Source organism: Corvus hawaiiensis, chromosome 3 (genome assembly GCF_020740725.1).
Source record: "Corvus hawaiiensis isolate bCorHaw1 chromosome 3, bCorHaw1.pri.cur, whole genome shotgun sequence".
Taxonomy (NCBI): Eukaryota; Metazoa; Chordata; class Aves; order Passeriformes; family Corvidae; genus Corvus; species Corvus hawaiiensis.
The window spans coordinates 89,554,201-89,572,607 of NC_063215.1; the positions used below are offsets into that span (position 1 = coordinate 89,554,201).

Consider the following 18,407-nt stretch of genomic DNA (forward strand, 5'->3'; position numbering starts at 1 on the left):
GTCCCTCCAAAATTCTTCCCACATACGTTGCTCCATCCATCCCAGGACCAGACACACAGCACCAAGCCGTTCTCTACCCCTGCAAAGATGGCACTCACTTCACGGCTTAGGAAGCTGTGCAGAGCAAGGTTTATACTGATTTATGAGGCTGTCACGCTGCAGGCCAGATTCCCATCACCCAGTTTGTAAATCTGAGTAACCAAGCCCTATCTCAGAGCATTTTTCCAGCATATGCTGTTGTAGCAGATACAGTTGTCGGCACAGGATCCTTGACAAGGAACAAAATATTTTTATTGGGTTCTCTACTGCAGTGATTCATCTTTTTTTTCAGGTTTCATGTATTATTAATTGTTATTATTATTTTTTATAATTTGTTAAGCACTTATAGCATATTTCTCCACACACATGACTAAATTATGGTCCTGATCTTTGAGAGGCTGTATTTTCAGTAGACAGATTTTTCTCACAGACTACTATAAGCTCATCATAATTTCTGCAATATTTACAGTGTGTCTTAAAAGTCTACCACCTAGATCTTCAGCTTTCATTTTATTTTTGTGGGCCTTTTTTTTCCTTCTATTTGCAATCAGATGAAAGAGACTTAGAAATCTAACAGATCTTTAAGAAAAATGCCTGTAGTTTTTTCTTATTAATCATTTGATTTCCCAGACAATCCCATGAATTTTCAAGAATTTCAGAAGGCTCATGAAAAAAATGTGTGAAAGCAAGTAGTGGTAAAATCACACTCTTCAAGCACCACAGAAAGAAATACCCCATGTTTTATAATCATTATCATAATTCCTATACCATGGATTGTGCTACATGAGGGGATACAGGAGAAATGAGCTCTGATCTCTTCTGGAGATCATGCGTAGGGTAGTCTCTGATCTGGGGATCTGGGCTCGATATGGTTCCTGCCCACCCTCTCTTCCTGACCACAGTTTCTCAGGGCATGTGTTTGCTCTGTGTAATACAAAGCAAAAAAGATCCAATCTTGGAAGCAAGGTTTTACTTATGGCCTTCACAGTCCTTGCACGAAGCACTGCAGTTTTTGATTTAGACTCTCTTTTCAGATATAATGAATAAAATCACAGAATTTTTTGGGTTCAAAGTGACCTTAAAGATCATTTAATCTAATCCCTCCGCCATGGACAGGGACACCTTGCACTAGACCCGTGTCCTGGTTTTCAGCCTAGGACAGAATTCATTTTCTTGCATTAGCCATGAGAGGGTAGAACCTGGAGATGTGAGGGCATGTCCAGGTTGTTATTCTTTACTCCCTCACCTCACTGCTGGAGGGTGGAAGGAAGGGATTTCTGCTTCTGGAAAGAGGCGGACATGGCTTGCAGCAGGGGGAGAGCGTGGGCACGCAGAGGGTCTGTCCAACATTGGTTTTCATTGTCCCAGGCTTGGTGAACATTTTTGCATGTAAATCACCTTCTCTTTCGTATACTCTTGCCATTAGTATTGTTGCTGTTACCATTCCTTCCCTTATCTCACTGGTGTTTCCAGTAAATTGTTCTTGCCTCAGCTCAGAATCTTTCATTACTTCCTCAGGGAAAGGAGAGCAAGCAAGCTGTGTGTGATTTGGGAGAGTCTCACAGGGCAGGGGAGAGGGCATTAAATTAGAGAGTGCCATTCCTAAACCACAACAGCCAGGTTGCCCAAAGCCCCATCCATCCTTGTCTTCAACAATGCCAGGGATGGGGCACCTGCAACTTCTCTGGGCAGATCATTCCAGTGTCTCACTACTCTCACAGTAATGAATTTCTACCTTATATCTATCTCTCTCAACCTGCTGATCATGCTGGAATAGAAGAAATAATGTCCATGGCTACAGACAGGGCCAGCAAGTGCCGGGATCTGCTGTTCTAAAATGCCTGGAGCAGGAAAAGCAGCCTGCAGCAAGGAGTAAATGACAGGTGTGAAAGCTCAGGTCAAACAGTAGTATTGCAGCTGTTCCATGCATCACCTTTGAGAAGCAGGATCTCTTTTCAGCACTTGGAGGCAGGAGAATAGTTCAGAGACATCCACAGTGCCTGATTCTGCTGGCCAAACAGCCACCTTTCACTCTCCCAGCTGATAGCAATACTATATATGAGATAGGAGAGAGACTTGTGGTTATTTATTGTTTTAAAATGAACTAGGCATATTGATTATTTTTCCCCTTTTCTTTCTGAAAACACGATTAAGCTGGTATAACAAACAGCTCCACTAACGGACTGTGTCAGTAACTGATGGCCATCTTTGGCTGAAGTTAACTGCATCCTTCTCTACTTGTTTCACCCCAGTGTTCCTTGCTCTGGCAGTGGCCACATACTGACTCATGACATCCTTACAGACCCACCAGGCATTGTTGTCATCTCAAAGTGAGTGTCATCTTCCTGTTTCTACGGGGCCATGGTGCATGAAATGAGCAGATGTAGCTCCTTCATCTGGACCTGACTCCCTATCCCATTTAAACAGCACAGGGCAGTCACTGTCAGCCAGGGGCTCAAGACAATGCTTCATGCCTTTTCAGAATCTGTCTGCTGGGGAAGCACAGGAAGGTGACAGTCCCCACACTGCTACCTCTCCCCCTCCCACACAGAAAACATGACAGGAGTGGGAGATGCTGCTCACAAAGGTAAACTGGAAAGAGGATGACTGAGGACATCCAGTCATGCAGACAGTGTCTCAGCCACTGGCTCTCTGGGACCCATCTCAGAAAAAAAGCCCCTGTTTCATGAGTCCAGAGATGAGACTAAATAGAGTGAGAATGTCCCAGCAAGGCTCCTGCAAGCAAGGAGTGGCACTCTTTTTTGTGCCGTCAGATCCTTCCAGGACCACGTCCCCAGGCTTCCATCACCAAAGCATCACAGTGCCATGACTTTGAGCCTACCTTGGGTGTAGGAGCTGTCAGGCTCATGCCAGGCCACAGGATGCCTTCTGCACTTATAGCAGTACTAGCACAACAACAGCATTTGTTGTTGGACTGGCTTTGCACAGGGTCATGCACCACAGCTGCCTGAAGGTCTTCTGTTGGTCCATAGTAAGTTTGGTGGAATCAGCCACCTCTGTGAGCTGAGCCACAGGCTGGTGGGGCTGCTTGCACACTCCAGATTTGGCACGTGATTCGAAGCACCACTGAGTCGAGGGTCTGTTAGACAGGGGAGGGCCCCAGCTGAAAGCACCCACCCCCTGTGCTGTTTCAGAGGAATGAAAGAACCTTGTGCAGAGGGCTGAGAGCATCAGTCACCTCTCTGAAAGGATGGCAGAGAGCGACCTTGCATATAAATAACTGAAACGCACAACTCGGGACTTTCTGTCTCTGTCAGACAACCCTCAATAGACAGTTGTGAGAAATACAGCAGCCACACGGTAATAAAAAACAGGCTTACATTTGTCACCTCATTGAATCCAGGTATAAAATATGATGCATCTTTCTCCAGCAGACAATGTCCTCTGTATCATCTTCAGGCCAGGTTCAGCCCCCCTGAGGCTCCTGAAGGAAGGTACAGATTACATGCACATGCATGCACAGGGGAGCTTCCACAGGCACCTAAATGGTGAATTGACCACCTGCCTGTAGGGGAGACTCCTGCACAGAAGATTAAATAGCCACCACTTCTGTCTATTTCTTTCTACTGCCTCCAGTGAGAACCATGAAGGTATACTCAAAGGCAGAGGCTGGCTTATAAGTCTTCACCTGAAGTGTCTAATAAAGCATAACTCCTGTATTTTCAAACAAGCTGACTGTCATGCTACAGTGCCTTCTCGTCACAGTAACACCTCCGATACTTGCAGAGTACTGGTGTGAAAAAAACTATACTTGTACACAGTGACTGTGCATGGACAAGATACTACCAGGGAACTTGCAACTGTTGGTAATGCTGTGCTTTTCCAGGTATTTTTCTACCAAATTATGTGAGGAGTGGGACAGTTCTTCCAGAACTGCAGCAGGACTGCAGAGGCAGAGTCACAGGAGCACAACTCAATACCCCTACCCCACCCACCACTGTGGCTGCTCAAGAAAAACCTTAAAAATGCAAGTATTTTCCAATGAAGCACAGTTTCAGTCCCAAATTCATACATGATGCTCAGAAAGCATAGGTATTTCCCCCAGCTCACCACAAGAACCTTTCTCCTTCTGTCCTAGACTCTGTCAGCACTGGGGATGGCTGCAGTCATGCTTCCTGGATCGAGTTGCATGGATAGTTGAATTTCTTTACATCAGAGTGGTGTGTCTCCCTCAAATCATCTCTGGGTTATGGTTGAGAACCTCCTCTGTGTCTAAAGATGCTCTCATACAGTAGAGCTTCATTCTGTTACGTCAGTCTGATGTACGGCTCCTCTCAAAAAATACAGTGGAGATGTGAAAGTGGTTTGCAGGTGACTGGGTTGCACAGCCCACCTTGCAGTGGGCAACAGGGCTGCAAAACCTTAAGCTGAACTCTGAATTTGGCCAAAACAACTGTTATAGTATGTAATTGGGAGTTTTCTCTTTCTTTATCTTTGTTTGCTTATTTCAAAGGCAAAAAGAAGACAGAGAGAAAAAGCAATCTAGGAATCAACCCACTTCCACTCACAGTCAGGGAGAAGTCCTCCACATACTCCCAGCTTGAATGAAACCAAAGATTATCAGTTTCATCACATTTTCACAGAAAATATTTTTAATTCATTGACGATCTATTTTAACCATGTAGTTGGAAATGCAACTACAGAGAATAGATTAAGTGGTAAGACAGGACTTAAGACTCTCTTTAAACAAAGATCCAAGGCTGTCCAAGAGTACCTTGAGACTGATTGATTTCATTGCATTCAACACACATTTCCCACACCACCAGGACCCTGAAAGTCCCCAGTGCTGCCATGTCCTATGATGGGACCTGTGAGTTCTGTACCTGAGCCAGGCATCCTCCAAAGGCTCTGCTGGGGAAGGAGAGAAAAGCAGTGCTCCAGGGAAGAGGGGCATCAGCACAGGTCAAGGCCAGGAAGGAAGGTAGTGCCAGGCAGGTATTCCTAGAAATTGTTCTAAAAGTCCAGCTTTCCATCTGAGCAAATATTTGTGTTGGTACTAATCACAGCTGCCTTTCTCAAGTTCTGGTAATGCCTTCATTCATATTCCTGTGTAAAGTTCTGTTTGTAGTTAAGAGCCTCCACAGACTCCTCTGTACGTAGCACTGAAATGGGGTTACTTCATGCTCTGGCAGATAGATGGGATTGTAGTGTGTATATTTACATTTTTAAAAAAGATATTGCTAATGCATTTCAGTAATGATAATTTTAAAAAGTCTTTCTAGCCATTACAGTAATGGCTTTGAGCTAATTGCTTGCATTTGCGCTCAAATGTGGTTTTCCCCTCTCTGACTCATTTCCATTTTTATGGAAATCAGCTTGCTTGCTACACTTTTAACTCACAGCTCATGAGGACCAGCTGTTGTCTGACTTCCGAACTCAGGTAGGAACCTACTCCACTGATTGCAGTAGGACCACTTGCAGAGGAAGATGCTACTTAGCACAGGTAAAATTTCCAGAACCTGACTTACAGTCCGCAGGATGTGCTGGAAGATGCTGTGTGCTTTTTGTACCTGGTGAGTTACACCCTGAGGACTGCAGGCAAGCAGAGCCATCTCCCCTCGGAATTAGCTTTCTTGCAGTTCTGCCTATTGCCCAAAGGCATTAAAAAATAAATAAGAGAGCTCTTTCATGTCATGGGCTGAACATGCTGCTGCTCCAGAAAGACTTTACATTGTGGCAATCCCTGTCCCCTCAGCCTCCTTGCTGATCACTCGTACAATAATTTCCATGTTAATAGGCATCTGTTCTCCACGAGGGTCTATGCTGTACCTGGCACAAATCAAAAAGGAGGACCAAGGTTGCTTTAAATTCCTTTGAACTTCCTGTTTGACAAGTTATTGGAGCCACGGGTGAAGACAAAGGACTATGAGGTTGGAAATTTGCTTTGCCCAACCTAGAGATAAGAAAGCCCATTCTACAATGTATAAGCTGAGGCCATGGTCTGACAGGATCCACAACCGCTGACAGTCTTGCTCCAGCAACTACAGGATGGCTCCTTTTCTCTTGAGCACCAGAGAAGAGAAATGTGACTTAGACATGCATTTGGAGTGACCTTCAAGTATTTACTGAAGAACACAGTGACTGACTCTTGTCAAGGGTTGTTGCACATTTCACAGGAGAGCACAAAACCTGTCAGAAAGTGTCTGCTGCCTAAATGCTGCAATGCTCCCTCTGCTTGGAGCACACCCAGACTAGCTTAAAACAACTGAGAACCATGAGCAACAGACCCTGAACTCATGGGAAAAGAGCTCCAGCTCTGAAACATATTGGACACTGACTTGCAAATGAAAGGAAGGTATTCCACTGCCTTCCTGATGTTCACATGCTCTTTTTCCACATGTAATCTGGCCATGCAGAATCAGAGGGTAGGAAGGGAGAAGCACCTGAAAGAGGGATGTGTGCTGTGCCAGGGTCTTTTTTCTCCAGGGTGTTTGAGAGAATCAGTAACACCTGCTGAGCACCTTCATTTCATCTCTGCTCAGCACTGTGAAGTCCTAGTATCCAGTATGGGGAGGACAGATTTTCTTAAAATACCTGTTTGCGTTGCTGACAGACTCAAGTTTGGGCTTGGGTTCCCAGATCTAGATTACTGTACTGTACTCAGGTGCAACTCTCACAAGACTTCAGTCATTTTAGGGAAATTTCCCTAGGCACCTGTGTCAGAAGTGTAGGTTCTGGTCATCTTCCCTTTCCATTCAGCAGCTCAGCTGTTCTGAGGACCCACAATATATTCTCTCATTCCTCTTTATGCAGATCCATGTACTCAATTGTTGCAGTGGGGATACTGCAACACGCATATATCAAACCAGGAGTCCCGTGGAAAGGAAATATATATGGACAGACAGATTCTTGATAGCTGTTTCAGAGAGATGTTTATTTCTCCAGCCGCATGGCCGGGGCTCTGCTGAGGAACTGTTCCAGTCACGGGACCAAGGGTCCTTCTGCCCGCGCAGGGAACACAAACCAACCAATGGGAACAAGGCTGAGCAGGGGCAGGGAAACCCCGTGTCTGTGCCCTCAGGGCCCCTCTCCCAGGGCTACACGGCAGGGGAGGGACCCCAACACCTCACCCGTTTTATTTTAATAAAAGGAGAATGAAAACAACTGGATAAACATAACAAGAACAGTTTCAAGACAAAACAAGCCACCCTCCTGAGTCTTTAAATGTCCAAACAGATTCTGTGGAACATCTTAGGGCTGACAGAAGGGAGACAGAACTCTGAGCATGCTTTGTGGGGAAACTGAGGCAGGAGAGGGTTTAACTTCTTCCCTCCCCCTTTTTATCCCCCACTCGGCATTGGAAAGGGATTTTTGGGGAAACAATTGGCAAAAGCATGGTTTTGTGAGGGAAACCATGGGTGAAAAAACGGATTGGGAATACACTGGGGGTAATAGGACATAGGGTAAAAGGGAAAGGTGGGATTAGGAAAGGGAAACTGTAGGGAGGGCTTACAATGGAGATATTGTCTAACATGACTATGATTTTTTGCATATATACTGCCTTTTACAGGAACACCATCAGGCCCAGTGACCTGCGATGCTTGTAACCCTTTTCTCCCTAGAACAATTTTGAATTCCACGACTTCTCCATCTCCCAAGCTTGGGATGCATTTTTCAGGGTTATTCTTTTTAATAGCAGTTCTATGCACGAATATGTCCTGCTGGTTGTCACACCTTGTTATAAAACCATAATTTTGCTTAACATTATACCATTTTACTATCCCCAAGATCTTAGTTACTATGATCTTTTCCTTTTTCCGAGTGGCTGCTGTTTTCTGTCTCGCTGCGTCTTTGTTCTCTCTTTCGGTCGCTCCCGTGTTGGAATTGTCGGGGCTGCTAGTGCCTGCGCGCTCTTCCCGGGGTCGCGTTCGGGGCTGCGCGGGCCGGGCCGGGCCGCGCCGCTCAGTTCTCCGTGCGTCGCCTCCTCTGGTCGCAGCTTCGCTGCCGATGCCGGGCGCTGTACCCACGTCTCGGCCGGGCCCCCGAGCGACGACTCCCCCGCGCCCGGCTCCAGCGCACGTCTCGGCCAGGCGCGGCTCCGTTCCACCGCCATCGCCGCCAGCCGCCGCCCGCGCACCGCCCCTCTCGGCCGGGCGTTCACGGGGCTCGCTCCACTACGCGCTGCACGGGGCCATTCGGGCACCGCCGGGTCCCGCCGCTCCCCGCTCCGCCACCGACACTGCGGCTCGCGTGGCTCCGCCCGCACGCGGGAACTGCCTCGCTGCTGCTCGCAGAGCACTCGGTGCGCGTGGCCTGGGCCGCACGGTCCCTGCGCCAGGCTTCCCTTCGCCAGGACACAGCTGACATTGCTCAACAGTCTCAGTAATTAAATAATATTCACGAAAATATTCTTCCATCGGCATATATTTTGACTCCAGTATTAACTGTGTCCAAACGGTTTTCCAAAAGCCCTTGGTAAGAATTAAATCCCAAGAAACATAGAAAAAGTTCTTAAACAACCATGCCAGGAAGTGTTTCAGTTCTTTTTGAGCTTGAATCAAGCTAAAATTCACAAATCGTTGTTCAAGAATCAGTTTAAGATAAATGTCCATATGCGGCTCTGAGAGCCAAGAGTCTTCCCACGGTTCCTCCATAGTTTAGATATGGAATAGCAAAGCAAAACCAAGAAGAGGAATCCAGAGTTTCCAGGGTTTACTCACACAAATCAGTCGCTTAGGGATCGGGGATCGTTCTGCTCTCAATTCTCCACCATTTGTTGCAGTGGGGATCCTGCAACACGCATATATCAAACCAAGAGTCCCGTGGAAAGGAAATATATATGGACAGACAGATTCTTGATAGCTGTTTCAGAGATGTTTATTTCTCCAGCCGCATGGCCGGGGCTCTGCCGAGGAACTGTTCCAGTCACGGGACCAAGGGTCCTTCTGCCCGCGCAGGGAACACAAACCAACCAATGGGAACGAGGCTGAGCAGGGGCAGGGAAACCCCGTGTCTGTGCCCTCAGGGCCCCTCTGCCAGGGCTACACGGCAGGGGAGGGACCCCAACACTCAATGTTCTCCTCATCTCTTTGCATGTTATTTATCTGTTATTTTCCCCTTTTCACTCCAGACTTAGAAAACGCAATCCAGTCTTTCTTCAGGCAAAGGCATCCGTAGGTGTCCCCAGGAATTTTGTCCAAAGATTGTTGTGTCCACTTCAATGCTTGACCTAAATTATGTGTCTATACCCCTGAAAACTGAATGAAGTTACTTTATTATTTTGTCCTGCTGCATACATGTGGCTCTTTTTCCTCATTCATGAACCAGCTGAGGGAAAAATTAAATGAGTATCTTATAGATTTACATTCCCAACACAGAATTTGTTGCTTTATGTCCCTAAATCTATCTGTCAGCTTCTATTGCACATTAGGGCCCTTGCTGGAACAACGGTTCCACCATTCTTAAATTAGTTTTCCTTGTTGGTGTTTAAATGAAAAGAGACATCTAATTTGTGACTGAAAATGTTTGTCACTTCTTAGGGGGATCTAGACACACAAAATACAATTAACATCTCTGAAGAACATTGCATAGAGGTTCAGCAGCAGCTGACAGGGAAAATGAAAACAAATAAAATCAGTTGTTCTAATACCATAACTCGAGTGGCAAGTGTAATCTTCTCCCTTTATCTGAGGTCGGAATTGCTTTCCTGCAACAGCTTTCATTATGAAAATGCGGCACTTCTCAGCACCAGAATATTAAGACAACACATGCCCACAGGGGCCCAGATCATTTTAACAAGGAACAAACAATCCAGAATGCAGCTTTTATGGGTTTTTTTCTGAGCTAACACCTGCTTTGCAGGAAATGAACAATGGTAATGATAAGCATGACAACTCACACGTGTCTGTGCTGAGATGTGCGTCATCAGCATCTTTTTCTTCCTATCACCTCAAGAAGGGCCCAGTGGCCAATGTTACTTTTAGGACTGCCAGAACCTTTGCCCACTGGCTGAGGACAAGCTCTGTAATTCCTCAAGCTGTTGATATTATGGGGTGGCCCTGACATGCTCAGAAGACTGTAAGATTAGTCAGGCTACTGAAGGTCTCCCAGCCCCTTGAGAAATTTATTGAGGAGTGGATGGAAATTTACCCCAATTTTACCACTGTGGCTCAGGACTCCCAAGACATTTGCTTACAGTCACAGAGTGAATAAATGGCCCAGGCAGAATAGAAACAGAAGGTCTGATCCCTGCTTTGTGGCAGGTCTCACAAGGGTCCCCAGCTGTGTATATTTTCAGCATCAGGTTGGGAGTAGGAAGAGATGGACAAAGCAGGAAGATGCATATCTACCTGTAGTTTTCTACAAGTGATTATATCAGATACCTTTCTTAAGGCCTAACTGACATCACCATCCAGAAAAAAAAAAAAATCTTGTAACTATACTAATTCTTAAATCCAGTTTTATTTATTCTCTAAATGAGCAGTTATCAGCTGTGTCTGTGAAACTCATGCGCCAGAACTCCTCACAGTGGAACCTCCTACCCAGACCAGATTCGATATCTTGTGGCTGAACTCTGCCAAAGTTTACACAGTGGCATGTTTCCTACCTTACTGGGAAGACCCTGTGTTTTCTGCCACTGACTCTGACTCTCAGAAGAGCAGCTGCCCATGTTCTGGCTGGTGAAGGCAGAGTGATGCCTGGCTGGCACAGCCAGCCCTGGAGCCAGTGCAGTGCAGCCCTCTCAGGGAGAGATAAGCCACCTGTCTGGAAGCAACCCATGGACTAATCAAGGCTATGAGTTGAGCCACTCTGCTCCGTGAAATAACTTCAGAATAGTGAAATGTAACCTTGAGACTAAGATCCAACTGATATAACAGCTAGCGAAAATATTATTTAAAAATTATTTTAAAATATCTTTAATTTAAACAGGGATTTCCCAGATCTTGGAACTTAGTGCAAAACCAAAAAGTATTAGCTTCGAGAATCATATGACCTGCCTTCAGTTATTTGCCACTGTTGTTTCTCCAAAATTGTTCTTTATGTCTTGTCCTTGGCTTACTTCTACCCATTATTTTCACTACAGATTGGATGGTGGAAGAGAGATTATGCTTATTAAATTTGCTAGCACTAAGCTGTAAGGGACTACACATACAGTGGAGGACAAGGTCAGGACTCAGAATGACCTTAACAGGCTGTAAAAATGGTCTGGGGAAGGAACGTGTTAGAGAAAGGGTATGCGTGAGATCTTACACAGCTGAATAACCACCAGCACAAAAACAGTGTTGAAAGGTGTGGATTAGATAGGAGTTCACAGGAAATCAACAACACACCCTATGGTACCTTAACCTGCAGCAAGGGACATACAGGCTGCTCGTTAGAAAATACATTTAAAATGTAAGGGAAGCAGCTTGGTCATGTACCAAGACTCTATGGACTCTCCCATCACTCAAGGTCTTCAAGGAGAGATGTGGACAAATGTCATTCATTAATCATTTGTGTACCAGTGATCCTGAATGAGACAATGGACCACAGGGCCACCTCTTCCACCTCTGTGCTTCCAATGAACTCTGAGGCAGACCTATTGCAGGACAGCTCTGTTTCTGCACCAGGGATTCCAGATGGGGCACAGGAGATCGACTACCCAGTTCATCTAAGATCTGGAGATGGCCAGAGGCTTGACATCTGGAACAGCCAGGAGCACCATTAACCTTGTAACCACAACAGAATCTTTAATGTAGACCAAGACCAGTACATTTGCCAGTAACATCCGCAGAGAATCTAAGACTAGCTTGACCTAAGGATTATTTTTCCTCAGGCTTAGGACAGATTCACAGTTTCTGGTATGGCCAGTAAGATACTGTCATCACTTAGGTAGTGAGTTGCACAGGATTTGCAATGCTGTAAAGCCAAGATACTTGGAAAGAGTTCATTTCCAGAGCAAACTCATGTAACTGAGCAGCAAGCTGTGGCCTAGCTCTCCCTCTGCCTTCCCAGTCTCTAGAGCTTACAGGTCTCATAGAGACCTCTTACCTCGGGTCAGGTTATAAAAGGGGTCATGCTTTTAAGTTCTGGAAGTTCCCCAGATCAGTCCCTGGTGTTAGCTAGCATAGCAGTCATCCCAGTCACATTGCTGTTGCATTATTTTTGCTCTGTGGATAAAAAGAGGATTAAAGTCTTCAGAGCTGCCAATCCAGATTCTTTTTGTTGCAATCTGCTCATTTATGCAAACAAAACCTGCAAAGCTGGAAGGAGACTGACACATAAGATTTAGGGTGGAGTGTGGAATAGTGATGCTGCATTTTGCCAAATAGAAAATCTATGTGCATCTCACTGGGAAACCAAGCAGACACCTTAAAGAAGATGGAGGGGAGCAGAAAGGATGCCACAATTCACCCACACACACTTAAAGCAAAGGACAGGAAGACCCTCAGGACCTACAACTGACAAGAAAAAGAGAGAATGTAAATAGCTTTGACTGAGAACATGCATTGAAAACACACAAAAATGCTTCCGTACCTTCTTGTTACTTCTGTTTCCCTTAGGGATTCCACCGTAGTAGGTGGGATGGCAGCGGAAGTGACAGAGGACATAGAACACTGTCTTTCTGTTGGCAGAACTTTGTTTTTCCTCCTTCACTTTCCTTGGAACGAAATCATGATTCTTCCATTCTCCGCAGCCTGCTCCATTTCTCCTTCCTCAAAAGAAGATTTTCTGGTTATATAAAATAAATAATGGAACCCATTTCAGATGCAGGAGCTACAGATGTCAGTTCTGCCACTCCCCGTCTCCCTTTCTCTTGTTCTCATTAATAGGAGAAGCTCATCACTCCTTTCGGAAAAGGATAGAAAAATTTCTTTGCAAGACAAAGAATACATTTTTACTAGTCCTCAAAGAATTACTGCTTAAAATGTACAATCTGTTCAGGTTTACACACTGAATATCTACATGTAAAGCAGAATTTCCAGGACAATTCAGGATTTCTCAGAAGGGTTCTGAAAGGGAAATTTTAGTCAAAATATCTACTCTTGCATAAGCTTTGTTCAGCCTGGCAAAAAATTGCTAGCTTTGTCTAATCCATCATAAGATATGACACATCAGAAAGCATGACACAGCTTAAATGAAGGGTGGTATTTTGTAAAAGCATCTGACCTCATGCCAACACCCATCTGAATTCTCCGTCTGCTCACATCCCCATTTTGTCTCTCTTGTTTACCAGGAGCTGGAGCCTGCCCAGCACACTCGACTGCACACACAGGCATCCACTAGCAGAAAGATATGATGGAAAGCACACATTTACCAGTGGCTAGTATGCTTTAACTTCTGTGTGGGCAAACTCAGTCCTGACAGAAAATGGTGAGAGTGACAGCCTTGGCTTTTGAAAGCCTCTCTGTAGCAAGACCAGGCAGCATAATGTGAAAGCAGAGGTTGTTATATATTCACAGGTTATCCCAGTGCCATTCTGTGGGGAGACAGGCCTTTAGCCTCCATTCAGGCTTATCATGCTCCTCCGAGGGTACAGCCAGGGAGCCAATTAGCACTAACGATGGCAGAGGTGATTTAGTGATATGGACATTTGTGTATAAGCAAACGATGGGTGTTGTCAGATCAGTGGAATAAAATATCACTCCTGATGCAGCCCAGTCATGCCAGTTAGCTAGAGGCATCAGGTGTCCAGAGAAATGAACTGCAGATCCTGACCTAAATATAGCCTGATGAGCAGTTTTGGTTTGGTTTTTTTTTTTTTATTCAGCAAAGCATTGAGGTATACGCCTAATTCAAAGCACATCCATAGCCTGTTCTTCATACACTTAAAATCACAGATGTGCTCATCTGAATTGCTAGATGAAGGACTAGGAGCACTACGTGGTTATCCCAAGCACCCAAACCTCCTCTGGTCACACATCCCACAAGATGATGACAGAAGTAGCACAGGAACTACTCATAATCCTTAGGAACTGTAAATGATATGATGGCAACAGCACAGTCACATATATAACTGTTCTGTATATCCCTGCCTTGATAAATGCATATACAAATACTAATTCAGTAAATCCTAAATACATGCCTACATATATTGACCTCTCTATCTCTTCAGCTTTCCCTGTGTCAATTTGAATCACTCACATCTCATGGATGCAGGATTCCTGGCAGAGGGAGAGGGATGAATCAAGACTTGCAATTTTTAGCTTTTGGAGTTCCTAGAACAATTAGTTTCATCTTTGTCTCTTTTCTGCCTTTCCTTTCACTTTTAAATCCTTCACCCCTCTATGAATTTTCAGTATATGCTCCAAGAGCTCATATTTTCTGCCCATGTGAGGCTGCACACAGATTTTCTGTGGAGACTGTCACTTTCTCTTCTATCTGTGATTCCAAAAAGAAACCAGTTCTTTCACAGTCCCACACTGGCACTCACAGGTACATCTACTTGCAGCATGACTCTGCAAAATTACCTCTGTGCCTCACTAAAACACCCTAGAAACTCCCACAAACAGCACTGAAGTCTGAGTCTGTAGGTTCTGAAACTGATTACGACTGTGGAAGGCATCAGACTTGTGAAGAATTTATAAAATAGAATAAGCAGAGTCTCTGCATAAAGGTCCGTGGCCAGCCCACAATCAATCTCCTTTCTAGCCCACAATTTCAAGATCAGATATCTTTCATTCACACTTGTTTCAGGACCAGGACATCAGTTAGTACATTTTCTAGGATGATTCTGTATAATTAAACACCTTACAAGATAGGGATCTTAGAAGGTATCTTATTAGATGCTCTATAGCGAGAAGTACATTCATTCATTGTGGAAGTACATTTTGCACACAACCCAACAAGAACATAATTTATCAAAACTGAGTATGCAAACAGAGTGACAAAACACAAAGGAAAACAGAAATCACTGCCGAGATCTGTATAGCTCTGCCGATTTTTTGTGAAATGCTGATTTTTTTAAAGACTGGAAATGAGTGCAGAAAGGTGTCAGAGCTTTGAGCTAGAGGAGATGAATACATGAAGGACAGTGTCTCTTTAGTTATTTAATTTCTCTGCTTCCTTTGAAGTCATTGTGAAAGATTTGGTTATACTGAGATGTAGCTGGTTTGCTCACTTTTTCCCACAGAAAAATTCATTCAGTAGACAAAGAATCATATTTTATTTTATCCTACCTGCCTACATGTTTAAAAAGACACTGTATTATAGAGCATCTGTAGTTAATAGGGCTGTGACATCTCAGCCATATCAGACAAATTTAATTCAGATATCACAATATAAATGCAACTACTTTGCTTTCAATGTGACCATCAAAGAAGCTGGGAACTGGATGTGTGGTTTTGTTTCTTTAGGCCATAAGAGGAAGACCCAGGGTTTTTATATACTACAACTTTTTAGATTAGAATTGGTTCATGTAATTTGCATTAGGCATTCAGAGTTACCAGCAATTGGCTTCCTTGTTTCCTTTCTTTACTAGAGAAATCCAGGACTGCTCTACAATAGAAGAGTTTGTATCGACTCAAATAATAGCAAAATTATGGTATTACAAGAGTCAAGAGACTGACAAAGTGAAAAGATGGAGAGTGTCAAACTGGTCTGGTTACATTAATTTAAGTCTATTCACTGCTGGGCATTGCAGATGAAAAAGAATGGGTTTGCTAAACATTCAGCATCACTGTCTTCAAAGGAGCTGCTGCAGCAGCAGCAATGTCACATTCACCAAGCACACTAAATTTCCCCCGGCAAAATCAGGAACACCAAAAACCAACACTGTGGCTGCTCCATGAATGAAAAATTTAATGAAAGAAGGGAAAGAAAGGAAAAGGAAAAGGAAAAGGATCCAAAACCCACCAACAAGGGGGAAAAAAGGGCCTGCTTGTCTTGTTTGTATTAGTAATGGCAAATACTAGCATTTTTCCAGCCTTTCTCCAAATACTCTGAAATTGATACCCAGAAAGGCTAAGAAACTGTAGTTCACAAAATCTTTCATGGGGTTACCTTTTAACAAATGTCAGCTTTGGCACAGCAGGCAATACAGACCCCAGAGCACGTACCACGCTCAGCTCTGGCGCCGCAGAGACTTCCTGCCTCATCTTCTCCTGCTGTACAAGTTCTGCCTGTCCCCCTCCTTCAGCCTGAAGGCATCAGGGATGGAGGAGCTTTATCCCAGAGCCAGAATGCAGCACACCTTCCATGCTGGGAAGTTTGTCCAGCAGTAACAAGATAGAATAACTGAGACGAGCCATCAGCTTTTACAACTGTTATATTTACAACAAGTTCCAACTTCCTTTCCTCCACCAAGAGAAAGAAAATTCTGACGAAAAGTAAGATAAGTAATCTTATTGGATTTTTTTCAACTCAGGGAAAAAAGTTGCATCCTACGTCTGTTTGCAACTCAAGATGGGCAGCAACAATGTGCCACAAGAAGCTGGGCAGCGAGGGCACAGAAACGCTGTCAGGAGCTCAAGAGGAGAATGAGCAATGCAAGTCAAGGGAGGGATGAAACAAACCTGAGTGGCAAGGATGAGCAGAGGCAGCACGATGTTTGGATGGGCAGAAAGCTAACAGTGAGGCATACCTACAGGGACAGTTTGGGCTCAGAGGTGGCAGCCCAGATCTGAGGGAAAAGCACACAGTGAATGCCAGGGCCCTGACAGGCACCAGAAGCAAAGACCCCTCACAACACCCAAGCCTGTCATCCAGCTCACTGCTGCGGCCCCGCTGCCTACTGCAATGACAGCCTCCACACTTACTCAAGGAAGGGCACCTGCAGTCCAGGTGCACAAGTGATGCTGACACGACTCCTGAGCCGATTCCCAAGGGAAAGGGCTGATCCAGGAGCAGGGGCTGTTTCTGGCCTGCTGAACCTGAAGGGAAAGACCCATAAACTCTGCAAACCGCTGAGGATCACTGCAAAAAGGGGCGACGGCCCTGCCACAGATCCCGCAGCCCCATTCTCCCCACTGCAAGAGCGCTGGGTGCCAAGCCCACCCCTAAGGACATTTCATCCTAACTCATAATGAGCTCGGCTTCTCTCACGCAGCGTTTCCATAGCAACAAAACGGAGATTCTAATCTCTAACATAAAAGACGCAGCGAAAAATGACACGGTTTGGAGTTTGGGGTTTTTGCGGGGAGCGCAGAGGCTGCGGCTGCAGCGCAAGCGGCCGTCCCTGGGCTGCAGCTCCTCCCGGCCGGCAGCCCCCGCAGCGGCGAGCGGCCAGCACCACCCCGAGGCCACCGCAGCGGGCTCGGGGCGACACCCGGGAAACCCGAGGCTGCCACACAGGCATCCCAGGCTGCTGGAGCAGAGCGATCAGAGGGCTCAGGCTTCAACCTGGTGTTGGGAAATGGGAAGGGGGGATTGCTGTCCTCTGCCTCCAGGTCCTGGCAGGGAAGGGGAAATACAGCCCCGGACTGGGGACTGAGAAATCCATTCAGCAGTACAGGCTTGGGAGGACCAGCTGTGCAGGCGGACTGTGCTCAAGTACAAGGGTGATGGGAAGCACCGTGATTATTATTATTATTATTATTCTCTCTCTCCTGGCAAGCAGCACAGGCCACTATCCTAATTCAGGGTGTGCTATTTGCAATTGCCTAGCAGGGCTAGCAAGCATCAAACCTCTTTCCTCAGCCCTACCATGACAGAGCAGAGAGGAAAGCACACTGTGCTTCACTCACTGCAGTCTAAAGCAGTTCTCCAGAAAAAAAAAAAAAAAAAAAAAGCCGAATGTAAAATAGGTAGACCAGCACATAAAAGAGCAAAGCATACAGCTTGGAGCTGGGCTCCTAGGTAGTCTCTTAATATAAGCAGTAGAAGTATATATAAGCAGCTGCCCCAGAAACAGCACTTGCTTATGCTGGATGAATACCAATAGTAGCACTGTAGTTCTAATATCACCTCAGGGGCTCACTTGCACTGCCACCTGTGCAAAATAAGGCTTCCATTTTCCATGGCCACATCCTTGAATTACACTTCTTGTCTTCCTGGTTGTGATATTAACACTGATATATCATCCCAGTACCTTATTCAGGCCTGCAAAAGGTCTACTCCAGATCCCACGTAAGGGTAAAAAGAACCCCGAGACCAGCTTTTATGTTCACAGTCTCATTCTCCAAAACAAACCAAAGAATCCACACAACACCTTTAGGATTTTTATTTCTGAATAGTTTTATTTATTTTATTAGAAATTTCAAAGAAACTCTCTCCAGGAGAGCAAGAAAAAAAAACCCAACCCTGAAATATTTCCAAGTAATTTTGTTCCATATAAACACAAAGCAAAGTTACATATTTCACATGCATGTACAAAAACATCTTAAGTAAAACATCCTTCACACATAACATGTGCATTAGTCTCAGAACTGAGCACATAATCAGATTGGCCTCACCTACCCTACCTAATCTTATTTTCCTGTTTTCTTTTT

The 18,407-nt window shown here is 45.1% G+C and overlaps 1 long non-coding RNA gene across 1 annotated transcript in view; it reads right to left on the reverse strand.

Moving 5' to 3' along the window:
• LOC125323541 overlaps window positions 1–12,967 on the reverse strand; it is a 44,024-nt gene extending 31,057 nt beyond the window's left edge. Inside the window, exons 1-2 of the long non-coding RNA XR_007202552.1 lie at window positions 12,517–12,967; window positions 12,031–12,149 (exon numbers count right to left, since the gene is read on the reverse strand). This is a non-coding gene — a long non-coding RNA (uncharacterized LOC125323541). The remainder of the gene's footprint in view (window positions 1–12,030; window positions 12,150–12,516) is intronic.
• Window positions 12,968–18,407: the final 5,440 nt, after the last annotated feature.